Consider the following 18,466-nt stretch of genomic DNA (forward strand, 5'->3'; position numbering starts at 1 on the left):
CTGGGACAAATATATACATTAGAAAAGGTACTGAAGTGATTAGGCTGCTCGCTTTGGTGACACGTATACTAAAATCGGAAATGAAGCAGTGGTTGGCCACTTTAACATATAAAGAACTGTTACAAATAAAAAAAAATAAAAATGAGCAAAAGCCACATACAGACAATTCATAAGTTAAGAAAGCCAAGGGCTAAGACATGAAAATATGTTCAACCTCAGTGTTAAATTTAAAAATGCAAATAAAGGGGCTCAGTCGGTTAAGCGTCCCACTTTGGCTCAGGTCATGATCTCGCAGTTTGTGAGTTCGAGTCCCACATCAGGCTCTGTGCTGGCAACTTGGAGCCTGGAGCCTGCTTCGGATTCTGTGTCTCCCTCTCTCTCTGCCCCTCCCCAGCTCCGGTTCTCTCTCTCTCCCTCAAAATAAATATTTAAAAAAAATTTTTTTTAATGCAAAAATCTGAAAGCCACCTGGGTGGCTCAGTCTGTTCAGCGTCCAACTCTGGGTTTCAGCTCAGGTCTTGCTCTCATGGCTTCATGGGTTCGAGCCCCACATTGGGCTCTGTGCTGGCAGCTCAGAGCCTGCTTGGGATTCTGTGTCTCCCTCTCTCTCTGCCCCTCCCCAACTCATGCTGTTTCTGTCTCAAATAAAACTTAAAAAAAAAATTTCAAATGCAAATAAAAACAACCTTTATCTTTAGTCTATCAACTGTGCAAAGATTAATACAGTTGATCACGCTCATGGCTGACATGGGATTCAAGAAATGTGCACTCTCTTGGGGCGCCTGGGTGGCTCATTGGTTAGGTGTCCGACTATTGACTTTGGTTCAGATCATGATCTTACTGTGCGTGGGTTCGAGCCCCGGGTCAGACCCCACCCTGGCAGTGCAGAGACTGCTTGGGATTCTCTCTCTCTCTCCCTCCGTCTCTGACCCTCCCCTACTCACTCTCGTTCTCTCTCTAAAATAAATAAATAAACTAAAAAAAAAAAAAGTGCATTCTCAAGAAAGTGCTCTAAGAAATCTAAATTGGTAAACTTTCTGAAACACAGCTTGGCAATACGTATGACACTTTAAAACGTGTGTACCCTTGGACTCAGCAACTCCACCCCTAGGAATTTGTCGTAAGTAAATACGTGGACAAGGACATGAATGCAAGAATCAGAAACAACCTAAATGTCTACCAGTAAAGAATCGATGAAGTGAATTATGGTATGCCAGAGGCCGTTAAAAATGATAATACACAAATTTATTCATGTGGAAACTCCCAATATATTAAGTGAAAAAAACCCAGATTATTGTATAAGATTCTGTCACCGTCTGCAGAAACCACGTAGCTGTGAGTCCCTCTGCATAGAGGTCACCTCTTGGTGGCTGGAGATCACCATCTTTCTCTCTACTCTTTCCTGTTCTTTCTGGATTTTGTTCCGAGTACATGTTATATGTTTCTATTCAGCAGGGGGTGCAGAAATGTACACAAAGTAGATTAGTGATTGCCTGTGGCTGGGGGTGAAGGGTTGGGGGAAATGGTGGTTTACTACCAACGGGGAGTATGGACGAGGTGACAAAAATGTCCTAAAATTGACGGTTGAGGGCTGCACAACTCTGGGACTATACTAAAAACCACTGAATTCTGCACTGTGAGTGGGTGAATTACACGGTATGCGAATTATATGAATTAAACCTCAGAAAAGGCGTTACAGAAATATAATTTAAAAATCTACTTAAAAAAGTGTAAAAGGCCTTGAGGATAAAAAACAAAAGGTAACAGTGAGCTGAGCTGGGATGTGAGAGCAGGGGTACAAAGCTCTCACACACAACTGGGGCCATCCGTTCTCTGGTCTATATGGGCAGAACCTAGCCAACACGAATTTCTCGATACGCTTCCCCATCAGCCTGGGTCTCCCAGCCCACTGGGGCGCCGGCTCGTTGGCCACCAGGCACCCAGTCTCCTGATGCAGTCGCCCACGCGTCTGACCGTGTAGACAAGGCCTGGAGACCACCCACTGCCCGAGGGCCCTTCAGTACGCCCACTCAGACAGCTGGCCTCTCCACCTCTCCCTAACCGTCCTGCCCTCAGAAGGCCCAGGGCCACCTTGCGGGCTCGGGGGCTTTTGAACAACTGAATCCTCCCGGTGACACGCTGGGATCAGAACCCACACGGGCCGTCCCACTCCACTCTCAGCAGGTGATGAAAGGGACTCCCAAGAGCATTTCCAGAGCCCCTACCAGACGGTGGGCACTCGGCTGTGCACCGCTCTTACGACAGAGGACAAAACGCACTGGCCTCCTGGAGCTCAGAGACCAGCGGGGAGAAGGGATTAGGGCCACCCTCCTTCCCCATCTTGTCCCCGCTCACTTCTCCAGGCTCAAGGTGCTGCTGCTGCCCGAGTCCCCGGCGGCCACGCTTTCCCCATCCCACACCCGGCACCCTTCTCTGATCCCTGGCTCACGCTGGCTGTGGCCACCGCTCTGTGCAAGTGTCTGCCCTCGGCCCCAAAGCCCCCTCGCCCCTTGCCTGCTCTGCGGACGTGCTTCTCAATACGGTCACATGGCAGGGGGAACATCACCACACTTCTGGAGGACTGGCCCCCTAGCGTCCCTCTCGGCCTTCGGGCTGTGAGCACAGGCTCCGAACCTCCTGCTCCCAATGGGACGTCTGGGAAGTTCTCCACAAGTGCCGTTTGGAGGCACGGCTAGAACGTACAAGTGGAAGGTGTAATCACGCCAACATTGGCCACAGGCCTATCTACCGCCACCCGCAACCGTCGCTCTGGTCAGTCTTAGGTTTCTGGGGCTGCCGTTGCGACATACATACGAGGTGCCTCTCTCACAGTTCTGGACACCGGGAGTCTGACATCAAGGTGTCAGCAGGGCAGCACTGTCTCCGATGCCTCCGGGGAGAATCTTTCCTTGCCTCCTCCTGGTCCGCGCTGCTTGGCAGTCTTGGGTGCTCGTCGGCTTCCAGGCGCATCCCTGCTGTCACATGGCAGCCGCCTTCTCCCTGTGTCTTCGCTTCGGCTCCTCTCCGCGCGCGCCTGCCTGCGTGTCCCAAGTTCCCCTGTTTATAAGGACACGAGCCACACGGGATCAGGCCCCACCCTGACGACTTCACCTTCTCACTTGGTTACCTCGAAGGGACCTCATTTTCTAATGAAGTCCCGATGGCTAGGACTCCACATATCCTTTTTGGAGAACACGACTCAATCCCTAACAATCATCAGCAGCAGGACGAGGCCTGCTTCTGCTCCCAGTTAACACACGCAGGCCATTCTCACTGCACAGAGATCGCCCCCACCACCCTGTAAAATGGAAGTATTATTCTCTCCACGGGCCAAGTGCAAAGCTGAGGCTCCGAGAGGCTCAGAATCTGCCCAAGGTGAGCAGGCTCCAGGGTCGGCCAGTAAAAGGCCGAATGATGACTCAACCTCAGTCCGGGATCCAAGCTCTTACCCAGTCGTCTACGCCGCAGAAGCTTTGTGTTTGATGACGTGATTACCCTCCGCAGCCTTTCTGTTTCAGCTCCAACACGATTCCCATCTGCAAATGCTCAGCACTGTGACTGCCTTCAAAGTGGAAGCTTAAAATATCATCACTGAACTCAATTTACCCCAACCAACTCCCAACTCCTCCAGGATGGGAATACCCCCCCACATAGACACCCTATGTCCGTTAAGGCTCTTCCTGGAAAACGTGTGTCTACTAATTCACGCGGCCCCGCGTATGCAAACTCTTGAATCCGCTGTTGTCTACCATAGCTGCGTGGACGGCCTCACCCTTTTCTCTGGATGACACATTCCTGAACTCTGGCAACCGGCCCCAGGAGGTGGCTCCTGACGGCCCTGCAAGGCACAGAGCAGCCTATGGAAAGACTCAGACTCAGGGCATGGAGTCAGGAAGCCTGCACCTGACTTCCGCTTCCTCCTCCACGTGAACCGCCCCCTCCACACACACACACACACACACACACACACCCGGAGTGTCAGGGCCCCTCTCCTTCTGGTCCTTACAGGACCTGACAGAGTTTCTCCAACTTTTCAGAAAAGAGGTTGTCAAAGCCCAAGGTAAAAGACAATGAAGGAATCGTTCATGCAACAAACAGGACTGGAGAACATCTGGTCTACCGCGGGGTGGGCACAACGGCCTCCCCGAGATGAACACAACTGCAGGAGAGAGAAATCCATGCCGTGTGCAAGAGCGTGTGCTCAGGCGGGCCCTGTACTACACTTTCTCACTCAGCCATCGCTCATTAAGGCAGCACACGCCCATTTCACAGGTGGAGAAATGCAGGCTCAGCAAGGTAAGTGGCTTGTCAAGGGCACTCAGCGAGGAAGAGCACCAGGGCTGACCCCAGGTCTGAGCAGCTGCAAAGTCCGGGCTGCTTTCTTCCTCTCGTGTCCGCTCAGGCTGGAGCTTGATCCGGATCTGGCATCAGCTTGGAGGGCAGTAAGGGGAGGGCAGTGACCTAGGAACTGGCTGGGTAATTCGGGAGAGATGGCCGAGAAGCCTGGCCTGAGGCAGGAAGCGGGGGCTGCACCACAGACACTGGGATTCAGAGTTGGGTTGGGTTGGGAGAGAGGCAAGAGAGAAAGGTGAGGGGCGAGAGACCCTAAGAAAGTCTTCCCTCTTCTCCAGGCTCAGACCTAGGAGGCAGGACCCTCAGGGAAGCCGCATCACAGCTCTTGCTTCCTGATCCCTCAGAACAGGAACCGAGGAGCTGAAGGTGTGGGAGGAGAAGAGAAGGAAGAGGGCAGCGGGCTTGCTTCTTCCTCCCCTGTCCCCACTGCAGCCTGAACCGGGCACGTAAGGGGACGCACAGACTGGAAGGACCAGAGGCCGGAGGAGGCTGCGGTCTTGCGACACAGACGTGACTCAGTCTCGCAAACAAGCCAGAAGGCTGAGTGTCGTCAACAGCAGCCCCTTCTCCCCAGCCCCCCGCATCCATCAGTCCCCAAGCCATGGCAGTCCCCATGCATATTCAACTCAAGGATTACGCCCTGCAACAAGTCTTCTCTGACCCTCCCTGCAAGGTGGGGTCAGGCGCCTCTTCACGAGCACCCGATGATACGTTGTTTTCCCACAGGAGCCCACAAAACACACTGGCTCATAAGTTTCCGAGCACGGCTGCCCCTCTGCACAACGCTAGTGTGAAACACTACAGCCTACACTACAGTGTAGAAACACTACAGCTCAGTGGACACTTGATAAAGAATGAAAGGGGGGATAGGGAGAGAGGGAGAGGCTACAGATGTTAGGGGCACCCAAAGAATAAAACGACTAGAACGGGAAAGATTGGGAACAGCTTCTCAGAAAAGGTGCATTGGAACCATACTTTTTTTTTTTAATTTTTTTTTTTTAACCTTTATTTATTTTTGAGACAGAGAGAGACAGAGCATGAACAGGGAGAGGCAGAGAGAGAGGGAGACACAGAATCTGAAACAGGCTCTGGGCTTCGAGCTGTCAGCCCAGAGCCCGACGCAAGGCTCGAACTCACGGACCGCGAGATCGTGACCTGAGCTGAAGTCGGACGCTTCACCGACTGAGCCACCCAGGCGCCCCACCATACTTTTTTTTAAAGTCCGATTTGGGGGTAGGTGGAGAAGTTAAGAGAAAGGGCAATTCAGGTGGAAAACCATAGCAAGACCGTGAAGGTATAAATGTATATGATTTGATGGACCAAGGATCATCTAGAGCTCATGTAAGGTGGCTATCCCATTGTGTATTGATACAGATATTTTGGGGGCTACGAGAAACAGAAAACCCAACTCAAAATGGTCTAACGTTGGGGTTTCCAGTGTGTCTTGTTCCTTCCGCCCTTCTGTTCTGACAAGCTCAACATGTTCTCCCTAAGCAAGGCTCCTCGTGGTCCCAAGATGGCTGCCACAGTTCCAAGTATCACATGCCAACCCTACCACGTTCCATAGCAGGAGAGCCTACTTCTTCCTAAATGTCTCCTTTTAAGATGGAGCAAAATCTTTCTCATCGCTCCCCACCCTCCCACCGCCGTCCTGACCCCAGAAATTTCTCTTCATATTTCATAGTCGGGGCTGGGTCACATGCCCATGCCTGGACAAATCACTGCCAAAGGGGACAGGACCCCGTGATTCACCCCTGGGGCGGGGGCTGACCTTCCTCAAGCCCCTAGAAGATCAACTTCCGAAGATCAACGTTCTGTGTGCAAAAGGAAGAAGAGGAAAGGGTTTTGGATAAGCAACCAAGAGCGTCTGTGGCACCTTCTCACCCGCTCACCTCCAAGTGCACCGTTAAGACAGCGTAAGCTGCAGATGCCCCACATCCCCACCCTTCTGCGATTCTATTTTAGGTCCGAGGAAGTAACCGTCCTAGGAGAGGAAACTTGCAAAAGGCTTTTATGGGAAGGTCTATAAACAACACTGCAGTTGGCTTTTCTAGATCAGGAGTCGTGTGACAGTAGGGAGCAGAATGACTGCATTCCGGTTTTATTTGAAGGGGGTTTTACCTTTCTCCTTGAACGAATGTTTTCCCTAGACCTCCAAAAAAAAATAATTAAATAGCCAGCACATTCCTACCACAAAGACTTCAGCCCAGCTCGGCTCGGCCTTCAATACCCTTCCCAACTCTGTTAACTGAAGCCCCGCCCACCCAGGAAGAGTGAGCTCAGATGGTTCGGTTCATCTGACTACCCCCACTAGGGTGGCTGTCTCCCCTCTCCACGCTTGGGGCTATTCCCTTGTGACTTTTGTATGGGGTGGACAGACGTGGTCCACAATCATCAGTGGTTACTTTTCTTTCTCTTCTCATCAACCAGCAGAAATTCTACCATGTGAACTTTTGAGTTTTCATCTTTGTGCCCCAGGTGCCCGCACAGGGCACAGGATGTGCCGGGAACGCTGTGCAACAAAGACAAGACTCTACGTGGAATCAGTTCATTCGTGTGTCCTCCTCTGGTGACCACGTAAATGAGAATTCTTATACCATTTGGAACCTGCTCACTTCTGTTTCGTACCCATTAGGCACCAAGCACTCGGCCACTTTCTGTACGTACGGGTTTATTTTACGCCGCTTCAAAAAACCTGCGTACTTTTCAAAATTTACAGAAGAGGAACCGAAAAGCTTTGAAAGGCCAAGGGCAGACTCTCCCAAGGCCACATGAGGAATTAGGGCGTGGAATTCAAATTCAAGTCTTCCGAGGAGGTGTTGCATCACAGTCGAGAGCGTGGGCACTGAACCCAGACCCCCTCGCTTAAAATCCTGTCGCCCACCAGCTATAGGACTTTGGGGAAGTTAGCGTCTTGGTATCTCAGTTCCCTCGTGTATAAAATAGGGATTAAAAACCGTGTCCCCCACCCCTCCCCCCAAAAAATCCACCACTGCCTACTTCATTGGATTATTATGAGGATTAAATGAGCTCATGGAGGAAAACTATTCAGAACAGCACTTGACATGTATTCATACACAGCAAACATTAGCTATCATTATTGATTCCAAGTCCAGTGGTTTTCGCATTGGGCCGTGACAAATGTCCCTACCCTCCACCCGCCAGATCACCTCAGGCATGAAAGAGAGACCTGGCCAGCGGACAGATCCCAGAGAGACCACGAACTCCACCATCCAGAGGAGCCGTCTCAGAGAACAGGGGTCAAAGGTTCGGAAGGCATTGCATTGCACAAACTCATCCTCTCTCAGCTGCACCTTGACCGTCATTTGTAGAGTCCCGAGGGGTGGTGGTGGGTGGGGGGAGGGCTTCTAGGGGAAAGGACATCACGTGAGACACGGGCCAGCTCAGCTCCCCAAGGCCCAACCACTGACCATACACCAAAGAACAACCTCTTAGCTTGAACGAGCTTTGAGGATCTGAAATGCTTGCCACTCTTCCCCAGAGAACCCAGTGCCCACAGCGGTTCTGAGCCTCCAAAGCAAAGTGCCCTTGGGGGGACACGCTGCCCCCCAGGCCTTGAAGACGAGAAAGATGCCCCCACCTCTCCACCCTTGATCTCACTGTAACCCGGCCAGGAGCTATCGCCTTTATGCAGATGAGAAAGGGAGATTCCAGGATAAGCAGTGGCTCATAAAGGTCACATAGCTAGTCAATATCAGCGCCTGGACTAGAACTCAGGACTCTGAGTCTCAGTTCAGTGCTACTTCCCATGATCTTACTGTCTCCTGCATCAGCATTTGACTTCTTCAACTGCATCAACTGCCTTTCTTGCTTGCTCCCTTTCTTCCTACACATTTGCTGTCTGCTCTGCACTGGGGGTTATGAGGCAGAACAAAGCATTTTAAGACCCAGCCCCTGGCGCCTGGGGGGCTCAGTCAGGTAAGGGTCTGACTCTTGATTTCGGCTCAGGTCATGACCTCACAGTGGTGAGATCGAGCCCCACATCGGGCTCTGCTCTGAGCGGGGATTCTGCCTCTCTCCCTCTGCCTCTCTCTCTCTCTTCTCTCTCAAAATAAATAAACATTTGGGAGAAGACCCAGCTCCTATGCGTCCCCACCCCGTCCTGCAGGGCAAACACACTGGAGGTGCTCAGTAAGCTCTTGCTGATCTGAATCCAATCTTTTTGTTGCTACTGTTCTGATATGGATTCTGGTTTTCTTTCCTCAAAATGGCAATTTTTAACCTCGTAAAAATGTTCTTCCTCTCTCTAACCTAAAAGAAGACTGAATAGGGGTGCCTGGGTGGCTCCGTCGGTTAAGTGTCCGACTTCGGCTCAGGTCACGATCTCGCGGTCCGTGAGTTCGAGCCCCACGTCGGGCTCTGTGCTGACAGCTCGGAGCCTGGAGCCTGCTTCGGATTCTGTGTCTCCCTCTCTCTGACCCTCCCCTACTAGTGTGTTCTCTCTCTCTTGCTCTCTCTCTTTCTCAAAAAGTAAATAAACATTAAAAATTTTTTTTTAAAAATCAGAAGACTGAATATATTAAGCTGGTCTCCACTTGGCAACTATAGAATGCCAGGAGAGCTGAGCCCCTTCGACAAAGCCAGGATCCCACAGGGACCCCAGCCTCCTCTGAAGGAGGCCCTGAACTACTTCTCCCTTCAGTGCAGAGAAATGGCAAGAAAGTGTGTCTGCCTTGGGGTCCGGGTGGGGGAGAAAAAGGCTCCCCTGGTCTCCTGTTGAACATCTGAGGTCCTACAGCTACCAGGATCCAGGAAACCCTTGGAGCCTCAGCTGAAGCATAAAGCCACTCTGCAGAGATGCTTCTCCCCGGGAGAGGTGAGAGCTCGGGAGTACGAACCACCACGCACCCCCAAACCGGAAGATGCAGGAATAGGAACTGGCTCCTTTAGAATGAACCTACCGGGGCAACTTGAAAGAGAATGTCAGGACATTTAAAACACAGATGTGAAGTAAGGAACATACGCCCCAATGAAAGAACAAGACAAAAGGACTAAAGGCCGGATTGATCTGAAAGAGAACCAAAGAGAATGTCTACAAGTAAAATGTAGGGTCATTAAGAATAAAGTCTCGGGGCTCCTGGGTGGCTCAGTTAAGCGTCCGACTTTGGCTCAGGTCACAATCTCACGGTCCGTGAGTTCGAGCCCCGCATCGGGCTCCGTGCTGACAGCTCAGAGCCTGGAGCCTGCTTCAGATTCCGTGTCTCCCTCTCTCTCTGACCCTCCCTGCTCACATTCTGTCTCTCTCTCTCTCTCTCTCAAAAATAAACATAAAAAAAAATGCTTTAGTAAATAAAGAAGAATAACAATGGTGCAAAGAACACTCACCTGCCCTCTACCCAAGCCCCCCTGCACTTAGCAATTCTTTGCTTTTTCCTTCTTTTTCACTCCCCGGTACTAAGTTTCACAATACCTCTACTCTGTCTCTGAACTACTTGAGGGCAAGTTGCATATATCACGGATGTTCACTGGAGCCCTCTTTCTGCGTTTCTACTCGAAAAGATAATTATTTTGGTACCAAGCCAGCACATGGCTGTGTTGCACACAGGCAGGGGTTCACAAAAGGCAGAAGCCTTGATGAGGAAAATGCAAGCCATTCCCCAGAAGCCACAGCGGGCGTGGTCCTGCCCCTCTCCTTCCTGCCCTGCCCACGGAGGCTCTGCACCCAGCGGGGGTCCTCTAGAACCTCCCGCCACATCTGGGGGAAGCGCTCACTCTTCTTTGTCCCAAGTGGATCCAGACTCCCGTGGAGGGATCCCAAAACACTGCTCACTCACTCTTCTGTTTTTCTAACTCTGTGCTTTTCGCATTTCCTGACTTAAAGCGGTAAAGGAAGAGGAAATGCCAAAAATATTCCAGGATGAGTTAGTTCGTGGCATTTCCAAGCGATGGGGACTCAAGGAGCTGGCAGGGGAAGCTCAGGCGGCAAGCGACCTCTGCCTCCTTGCAGCCCAGCCTGCCGTGGCCGGCAGAACCCCTGTGGCTCTCCAAAACTCTGAAGATCTTGGGAAGCTGTTTTGGGGGGAGGATCCGGGACAGGAGCCCATTTTCCCCAAATAACCAAGAGGATGTCAGAAGTCTGGTCTTAATTAGCCCCTCACTGCCATGTGGATCCACAACACATCCTGGTGTATTTCCCTTCCTCTCAGAAGACAGGGCCACCTGCCACACACACGGGCAGGCCCTCGAGTTCCTCTGTCCCCCTAACGGTTCGGATGCATTTGTCCTGATCGAACCGCGTGCTCTCTCCGGACCACTCTCGCGGCCTGCTTTGGGAACAGGGCAGGCTGGGGACACTTGCACTGGCTCTGGAAACAAGGTTTTAGCTGCAGAAAAAGGCACACACAGTGTTGGGATTCACCCTGGGCTGGGAAATCAGCCATCGCCCACCCTCACGGTCCCCAGTCCTTTCTGGGAGTAGATACAGGGTAGGTGGGTGAGGAGAGGGTCTTCAGGGGTTGGATTTAATTTATCCTTGGGGCAGCCCGAGAAAAGTTAGCATCCCTGAGTGGAGAGTGACCAGTCTGGCCTGCAGCCTAAAGAAAGGCACGGGGACGTGAATCCTCAACCCCACATCCTCACGCACAGCTGGGCAAGAAGGAACGCTCTCATGAAGGTAAGAGTATTTGAGAGGACAGTGACGATGCGAGTGGAGCCTGATCTCCGGGCTCCCATAACACCTTCCCTTACCAGCCCCCGAAGACGTTCACTTCCTAATCCCCAGGACCTGCGAAGTCGTTAGCTTACACAGGGTACACGGCAATAGGGAGTTAAGGGGGAAGATGGGATTAAGGTTGTTGATCACTGGAACTTAAAGGAGGAAGAGATTCTAGATTATACAGGTGGCCTGGTATATTCAAAAGCATCCTTAGAAGTGGAACAGGGGTGGAGCACCTGGGTGGCTCAGTTAAGCACCTGACTCTTGGTTTCGGCTCAGGCCACAACCTCATGGTTCATGGGTTCGAGTGCACAGCATGCTTGGGATCCTCTCTCTTTCCCTCTCTCTCTGCTCCTCCCCTGCTCATGCTCTCTCCCTCCCAAAATAAATAAATACACTTAAAAAAAAAAAAAAAAGGAACAGGGAGCCAGGAGGAACACCCAGAGAGACGGCAGCATGAGAAGGACTCAGACCATCACTGTTGGCTTTGAAGACGGAGGAAGGAGACCTTGGACCAACGTATGTGGGAGGCATCTAGAAGCTGGAAAAGGCAATGAAACAGATTCTTCCCTAGAGCCTTCTATTCTCGAGCCTACCCTGTTCCTTCTGGAAGGAGGCTTCCCTAGAGCCTCCAGAAGGAACAGAGCCCTGCCAACACCATGATTTGGGCCCGATGAGACTCATTTCAGACTTCTGACCTCCGGCTCTATAAGAGAATAAGTTTGTGTTATTCAATCCGCTAGGCTTGTGGTCATTACAGCGGGAAGAGGAAACTAACACACCGGTTATCATTATACTTAGCCATTATAACATAATTTTTATTTATATGCCCATCCGTCACTCTCCCATCAGTAATAATAAGAATAGAAACCAGCACGTGTTGAGCACTTAGCACAGGGCAGGGCCCGTACCACATTTTCCATAACCCTGAGATACTATTAAAAGGTAACTTGGACAAAACCCTTTCATGAAAGTAAACACAGGGATCTGGGGGGTCAGGGGGAACCACCAGCGGTATCCTCAAGGAGATAAAGACACGGGGATATTTTCAAAGATGAGTAGGAGTTAGCCTGAGAGAGGGGAAGAGCATAAGCAGACCCGCAGAAAAATGAAACAGTACGTAGGGCGCGTGCGGGCAAGGGCTTCGGTGGCTCGACTGCAACCTGCTCATTTCCACATCAGCGTCTCTAGCCCACGGGCACCGTCTGAGGTCTGAAGTCACATGCCCGTGTGCCTGCGTGAAGTCTCCACCTGGACGCCTCCCAGACACCTCTCCAACTTAGCATGGTCAATATGGAACCTGGTTCTCTCTAGAACACGTTCCGCCTTTATTCTTCCCCGTCTCTCCCCAAAGGACACCCAGCTGTCCATGCCGTAACCCAGGGGTCATCCTCAAGTCCCTCCCCGGCCTCACCCCCATTTGATCCATCACCAAATCTCATCAGCTCTCCCTGCAGGTTATAACCAGGTCACCCCCTGGTGACCACCGCCAGTGGTCTCAGCCGCTACCGCATTTTCTGGATTCACGCAGTGGCCCCCGTAACTGGTCTCCCTGCTTCCACTCTGCTGTCTGTCATCAACTCTTTGTAAAGCAGTAAAAGTAATCTCTTAAAGATGTCAATTAGGGAAGGGGCACCTGGGTGGCTCAGTCGGTTAAGCATCCGACTTCAGTTCAGGTCATGATCTCACACTCTGTGAGTTCGAGCCCTGCGTCTGGCTCTGTGCTCGGAGCCCGGAGCCTGCTTCGGATTCTGTGTCTCCCTCTCTCTCTCTCTCTCTCTGCCCCTCCCCTGCTCGGGGGCTGTCTCTATCTCAAAAATAAATAAAAGCATTAAAAAAAAAATGTCAATCAGGGGCATCTGGGTGGCTCAGTCGGTTGATCACCCGACTCTTGATTTTGGCTCGGCTCATGATCTCACGGTTCCTGAGTTTGAGCCCTGAGTTTGAGCCCTCAGTGTGGAGTCTGCTGAAGATTCTCTCTTTCTGCCTCTGCTCTGTCCCCGCTCGTGCTTGCTCTCTCAAAAAATTTAAAAATGTCAATCAGATCCCATTCCGGAGTCCAAGCTTAGCCATACTTCCCTCCGTACTTGGTTTGGAGGGGGACTCCCCAGCCTGGCTTAGAAACTGCCTCCCTCAAGGGGCACTTGGGTGACTCAGTCAGCTGAGCATCCAACTTCGGCTCAGGTCACGATCTCAAAGTTCGTGGGTTCAAGCCTTGCACTGGGCTCTGTGCTGACAGCTCGGGGCCTGGAGCCTGTTTCTGATTCTGTGTCTCCCTCCCTCTCTCTCTCTCTCTGCCCCTCCCCTGCTTGTGCTCCGTCTCTCTCTCAAAAATAAATAAGTAGGGGCGCCTGGGTGGCTCGGTCGGTTAAGTGTCCGACTTCAGCTCAGGTCATGATCTCACGGTCCGTGGGTTCGAGCCCCGCATCGGGCTCTGTGCTGACCACTCAGAGCCTGGAGCCTGTTTCGGATTCTGTGTCTCCCTCTCTCTCTGCCCCTCCCCTGTTCATGCTCTGTCTCTCTCTGTCTCAAAAATAAATAAATGTTAAAAAAAAAAAAATTTAAAAAAAATAAATAAATAAGTAAACAGTAAAAAAAAAAAAAAAAAAAAATTTAAAAACTAAAAGAACCTGCCTCCCTCTGAAACCCTCCCCTACAACCTCTCCGCCTGGCTAGTCCCTTCTCAAGTGCCCAGTCTCACAGAAGCCTTTTTCCCCAGCAAAACCAGGCCCACCCCCACTTCACTTCGGTCAAGATTTCTATCTTTTGTTGTGTTTCCTTGATAACAAGAATCACAGTCTTTCATTTGGGCTTCTCGGTCTGGCCCAGCCCCACCTCTGGAATGCAAGCTCCAGGCGGGCGGGGCGGGGCCCAACTTGTTCGGCACTGTACCCTCCCCTCGGGACTTCGCAGGGTGCCAGCCTGGAGCAGGTGCTCGGTACAGGCTTGTGGCCTTGACTAACCACAAGCGTGAGGCCGCCACTGAAGGATGGGGCTGGAAACCGAAGGCCTTGAACACAGGGTCCTATTCATCTCTGCGGGACTGGTACCTCCCGCGGGGAAGCCACTTAGCATGAACTGGTGAATGAAGGATGAATCTGAAAAGTGCCATCCTTTCTCGGCAGGGCTCCCGAAGGGGCCCCCCTCTCCTTCTCTCCTTGGGACTTCTCAGCAGGTGACATGACCAGGGCATGTAGCATGTAGCTACATGACAGGGCATGTAGCTCAATAAATGTTAGCTGTCAGCGTCCCTACTGCTTATGCGGGGGCTCATTTGTGCATCCTACAGAAAAGACTTCTTTTCGAGCCCGTGCCTGCTACGGGGGCTGGGAGAGAAGTACGAGGAGGAAACAAGAAAGGGAGAGATGAGTCAAACACAACTGAGAACCCAGAGCGAAAATGCAGAACAACACCGTTCCAGGTAACACGGGCTCCCTTTCTCCTTTAGACATCAGCCCCGTGGGTGCGGTGTGGAGAAAAATGCCAGCTGGGAGGTGGGTCCTCACGAGGGGCGAGGGAGGGCCCCATCTGAAGGCACACATTCATTTTTGGGCCTGCAGGGCTCTGACTGACTTTGGAAATCTGGCTCACTGTGGCTGGTGAGAGGTGGAGAGAATTTCAATTTCCTTCACCAAATGGCAAGCCTGCGAACAAGTCCTTTCTCTCCGACATTATCACATACTAAAAATGAAAACCAGCCATTCGGAGCTCTCATAAAGAGAAAAATAGATGGGCTGCTTAGCTCACAAGATGCAGGAGGGCTGAAAATCAAGTTGGGAGAACATCAGAGGGTACATTTTGTGCTAAGATGCCACCCTTTTTTGGACTCTGGAGTTTCTATTTTTCACAAAAGAATGGGAGAGAGAGAAAAGTAATTCCCTATATAATAAGCCACCCATTTTATGTTTCAAATCCATGTGGTGGCTGAACAGTCGGGGTTAGGGAATTTTTTTTAACTCGCTATCTCAAAATACACAGTTTGAGATAACCACGTATCTCAAAAATAACAGCAGTAATAGATAAGGCAGAACACGAGGAAGGCACTGAAACAAAGGTTATAACGCAAATAGGACATATTTCCAAGCGTTTCGTGGCTGCCAGACCAGAACGTGCCAGAGTGCAAAGGAGCACTGGACTTGGAGTCCTAAGACTGGCCAAGCGACCTTGGGTGGGCTATGTCACTTCTCCCCGCCTCATATGCACAACAACCAGGGGACTGAAACAGTGGTTATGGAAGATCCTTTTTCTTCCTCAACTGTAGAGATGCGCGGTTTTCCAGAAGTCCCTGCATCTTCTGGCTAAACAGTCCGCCTCCAATCACAAAACAGCAAGGCCTTGGGGTGACGGGCGCAACAGAGGGAAAACTAGCCTCGACCCTCGGTGCTGTTTTCCAACCCCCACACTCCGCAGCGACCCGTGCCCGGCTGTCATCCCAGAATCAATGTCTGCTGCCGAGACAACCTGATGGAGTCTACGGGGAAAAGTGGAAGAAAGTTCTTGTTCCTTCGGATCGGTGCAAGCGAAGAACGCTAACGACGGGATGGTCTGGAGTCGGCTCTCCATCCATCCCCCTGCGCTAGTGGAAGAAGAAATTACTGAAGGAAACCGCTCTAGGAATGCCCGAGAAGAACTCTCCTCTCGGGATGTACGAAAACCGCAGGATACCAGACGCCAGCGAGTTTCTTTTCTTTTCTTTCTTTTTTTTTTCCCCCCCTTGAAACTTCACGTCGCGCTCAGAAAATGCAGCAGGTCCCAAGATGGTACGAGCGGGAACAACACAAGCCACTTCCCAGTCTCCCCGTGAACAAACCCCGAGCCCCGAACGGGGACGTCTGTTTCCCCTCGCGGGTCGTCTCGCTCGCTTTAAAAGCCAGTGTGGCCCGGGGCCTGCCCGGCAGCGCCGCGTCCAAGCCGAAGCCGGGGCCGGGGCCGGGGGCGGGGGGGAGGCCGACCACGCCGGGCCCGGCCGCCCTTCCAGGAACGGCGGGGAACTTTCCTCCGCCGCGCACGGAGACAATGCCGCGAGGGCGCCCAGCCGCCGGGCCCCGGCGCCTCCCCGGGAGGGCGCGCGCAGCCACCGGCCGCCCCCCGCCCCGCGCCGGCGCCCCCCACCCGACCCCAGAGCGGCCCCCCGGAGCCCGGGGCCGGCGCCCTCCCTCCCCGCGCCCGCCCGCGGACCCCCGCCGGGGGGCGCAGCCGGGAGCCCGCCCCGCGCCCCGCGCCCCGCGCCGGCGCCTCTCGGCGCGGGGACCGGGCAGGGGGCGCGGGCGACCCAGGGCGCCCCGCAACTCACCGGGACCGGGCGGGCCGCTGGGCATTATTCCATGGCTCGCGCGCGCCGCACCCCTCGGCCGGGCGCGGGCGGCCCTGGGGACGGAGGGAGGGCGGCGGGGAGGGCGGCGGCGGCGGCGGCGGCGAGGCGCGGGAGCCGAGCGCGGCGCAGGAAGGGGCGGGCGACCATGTGCCGAGGGGAGGAGGCCGCGGCGGCGCGGGCGGCTCGGACGCTCCCGCTCGGCGGCGGCGGCGGCGGCGGCGGCGGCGGGCGCGGGCTGCAGGAAATCCCAGCACTTCGACAGGAAATCGGAATCCTGACTAAGCATTCCGGGCCCGGCGGTCGCTCCGCGCCGGGGGCTCCCGCCTCGCTTAACCCTTGGCCCGCCGGCGGCCGGCGGGGGGCGCGGCGGACCCGGGCGCGCGGGGGGCCCGGGCTCGGGGGTCCTCCCGCTCGGCCGCACGCCCCGCGCGCCCCGCCTGCCGCCGGCTCCGCGTCCAGGGGCGGAGGGGCCGGGATGCGCCCAGATAAAACCTTGGCCTTGGCGGGGGGCCTTTCGGAGCCCCCAGTCCCCACCCCAGACACCAGAAGAGAGCCTGGGCCTCTCCCGTTCTGCAGAGGATGAACTTGCCACCTCCTGGCCGGTTCCCCTGTTTTCAGTAAAAGAAGGGACTTTACCTGGCCGCCCCCTTGTACCGCTTCTCCTCTGCTGATCTCCCCAGTGTCGTCCAGCGGCAGGGGGGCAGGAATTTCCTCTGTCGGGATAGTGTAGGAACAGTCGGGACAACAACAGTCTGGACTTCAGACTCTGAGGCCTGTTGGGATCTAGACGTTGCTTTTTAATTTCTTGCTGTGTCACCCTGGGTAAGTCACATAACTTCTCTGAGCCTCCCTTTCCTCAGATGTGCAATGAGGCGGAAATACTACCCCCGCCCCCCAGGTTAAAGTTGGGAACCGAATGTTCAGACAGGGACCCACACGTTGTAAATGCTCAAATAAACGACAGTCCTGATTGCTCCTATGACCATGAGAGACATCTGAGAAAGGAGGGTTTCAACTCATGGGGTCTGTGCCCACTTACAAAGCCTTAGAATTTCATTTTCTTCCTAATCACCAAGTGATTATTTTTCTTTGCAGGATTTCAGAAACTGCTCTTAGCAGAGGAAAAGGTTACTGGCTGTGGCAGACCCCCTTCTGGTGAAATCTGAAACTCACAAGCCTCCCAGAATTTGGGATTTTTGCTCTTAACCCAACAGTCAGGACATTGTGGGGGTTTCTTTAAAAGTCTGAAGAGGCTTCGCAAAGTTTGAAAACCAAAGTAAATATCTGTCCGGTCAGGCCGGGAGTAGGCGGCCAGTAGGAGCGATTCACTGTGGTTTCCCACAGAAATGCCGCATTTTGGGGGTTTCTACCTGGAGGATGCAGCTTGGTGGTTTTGCTGTGAGCGGTTCAAATTCCTTTGAAACCCAACCAGACTTTGAAGAGGGAACAACATGCCTGTGAGTGAAAACGGAAGCTTGAAATGAACCTGTTGGGAACCGAAAGTTGGGTATCCACCCCTCTACTCCACGTCAGGACCAGACATCAGCTTTAGACCCAAGTTGATCTCTTTTCTGCAACTCTTTTTCGGGGGTCAGAAGCGGTGAGACAGCCTCTGGGCTTGGCAGCAGGACTCCAGGGTCCTGCCCCAGGCCCTTTGCAGCTGCTGTTCCCTCTGCCTGGGAGCATCTCCACTGGGCTGTTCTTGGCACTCAGCACACAGCTCAGAAGTCAGCTCCTCAAAGGGGGCTTTCCCCAGCCATTTGATCTGCTTGTGTCGGGCACCTACTTCCATCCCTGTCTCTCCTGCACATCACACGCCCTGTTCCACTGCCTCATAGCCCCTGTCACTACTTAATTTATCCTGGTTGGCTGCTTATTTATCTGTCTCCCCCTGCGTGGGTGTGCTCCATCAGAGCAGGCTGCTGCCTGTCTCCGTCACTCCTGTATGCCCACGCCAAGAAGAGTGCTGGCCCGTAGGAGACCCTCAACAAAGCCATGTCAAACGAATGAAAGGGGCAAACAAGATTAGGGTGACCGGTTCATTCTGTCCCTTGGTTCCCTGTGTCTTCTGCTTTGGCGGAGAGGCTCTCAGATGAGAAAGCCCAGTGTAATGGGAACTCTAT

At 53.2% G+C, this 18,466-nt stretch overlaps 1 protein-coding gene across 2 annotated transcripts in view; it reads right to left on the reverse strand.

Moving 5' to 3' along the window:
• The window catches only part of ASAP1 (ArfGAP with SH3 domain, ankyrin repeat and PH domain 1), a 352,683-nt gene extending 336,243 nt beyond the window's left edge, over nt 1-16,440 (reverse strand). Inside the window, exon 1 of one of the 2 annotated variants that reach the window (XM_058699088.1) lies at nt 16,323-16,440. The gene's annotated coding sequence lies outside the window, so the exon portion shown is untranslated. The remainder of the gene's footprint in view (nt 1-16,322) is intronic. The other variant, XM_058699087.1, reaches the window with a different exon arrangement.
• Between the last annotated feature and the right edge of the window lie 2,026 nt (nt 16,441-18,466).

The sequence above is a fragment of the Neofelis nebulosa genome, chromosome 14 (genome assembly GCF_028018385.1).
Source record: "Neofelis nebulosa isolate mNeoNeb1 chromosome 14, mNeoNeb1.pri, whole genome shotgun sequence".
In the NCBI taxonomy this organism is placed as follows: Eukaryota; Metazoa; Chordata; class Mammalia; order Carnivora; family Felidae; genus Neofelis; species Neofelis nebulosa.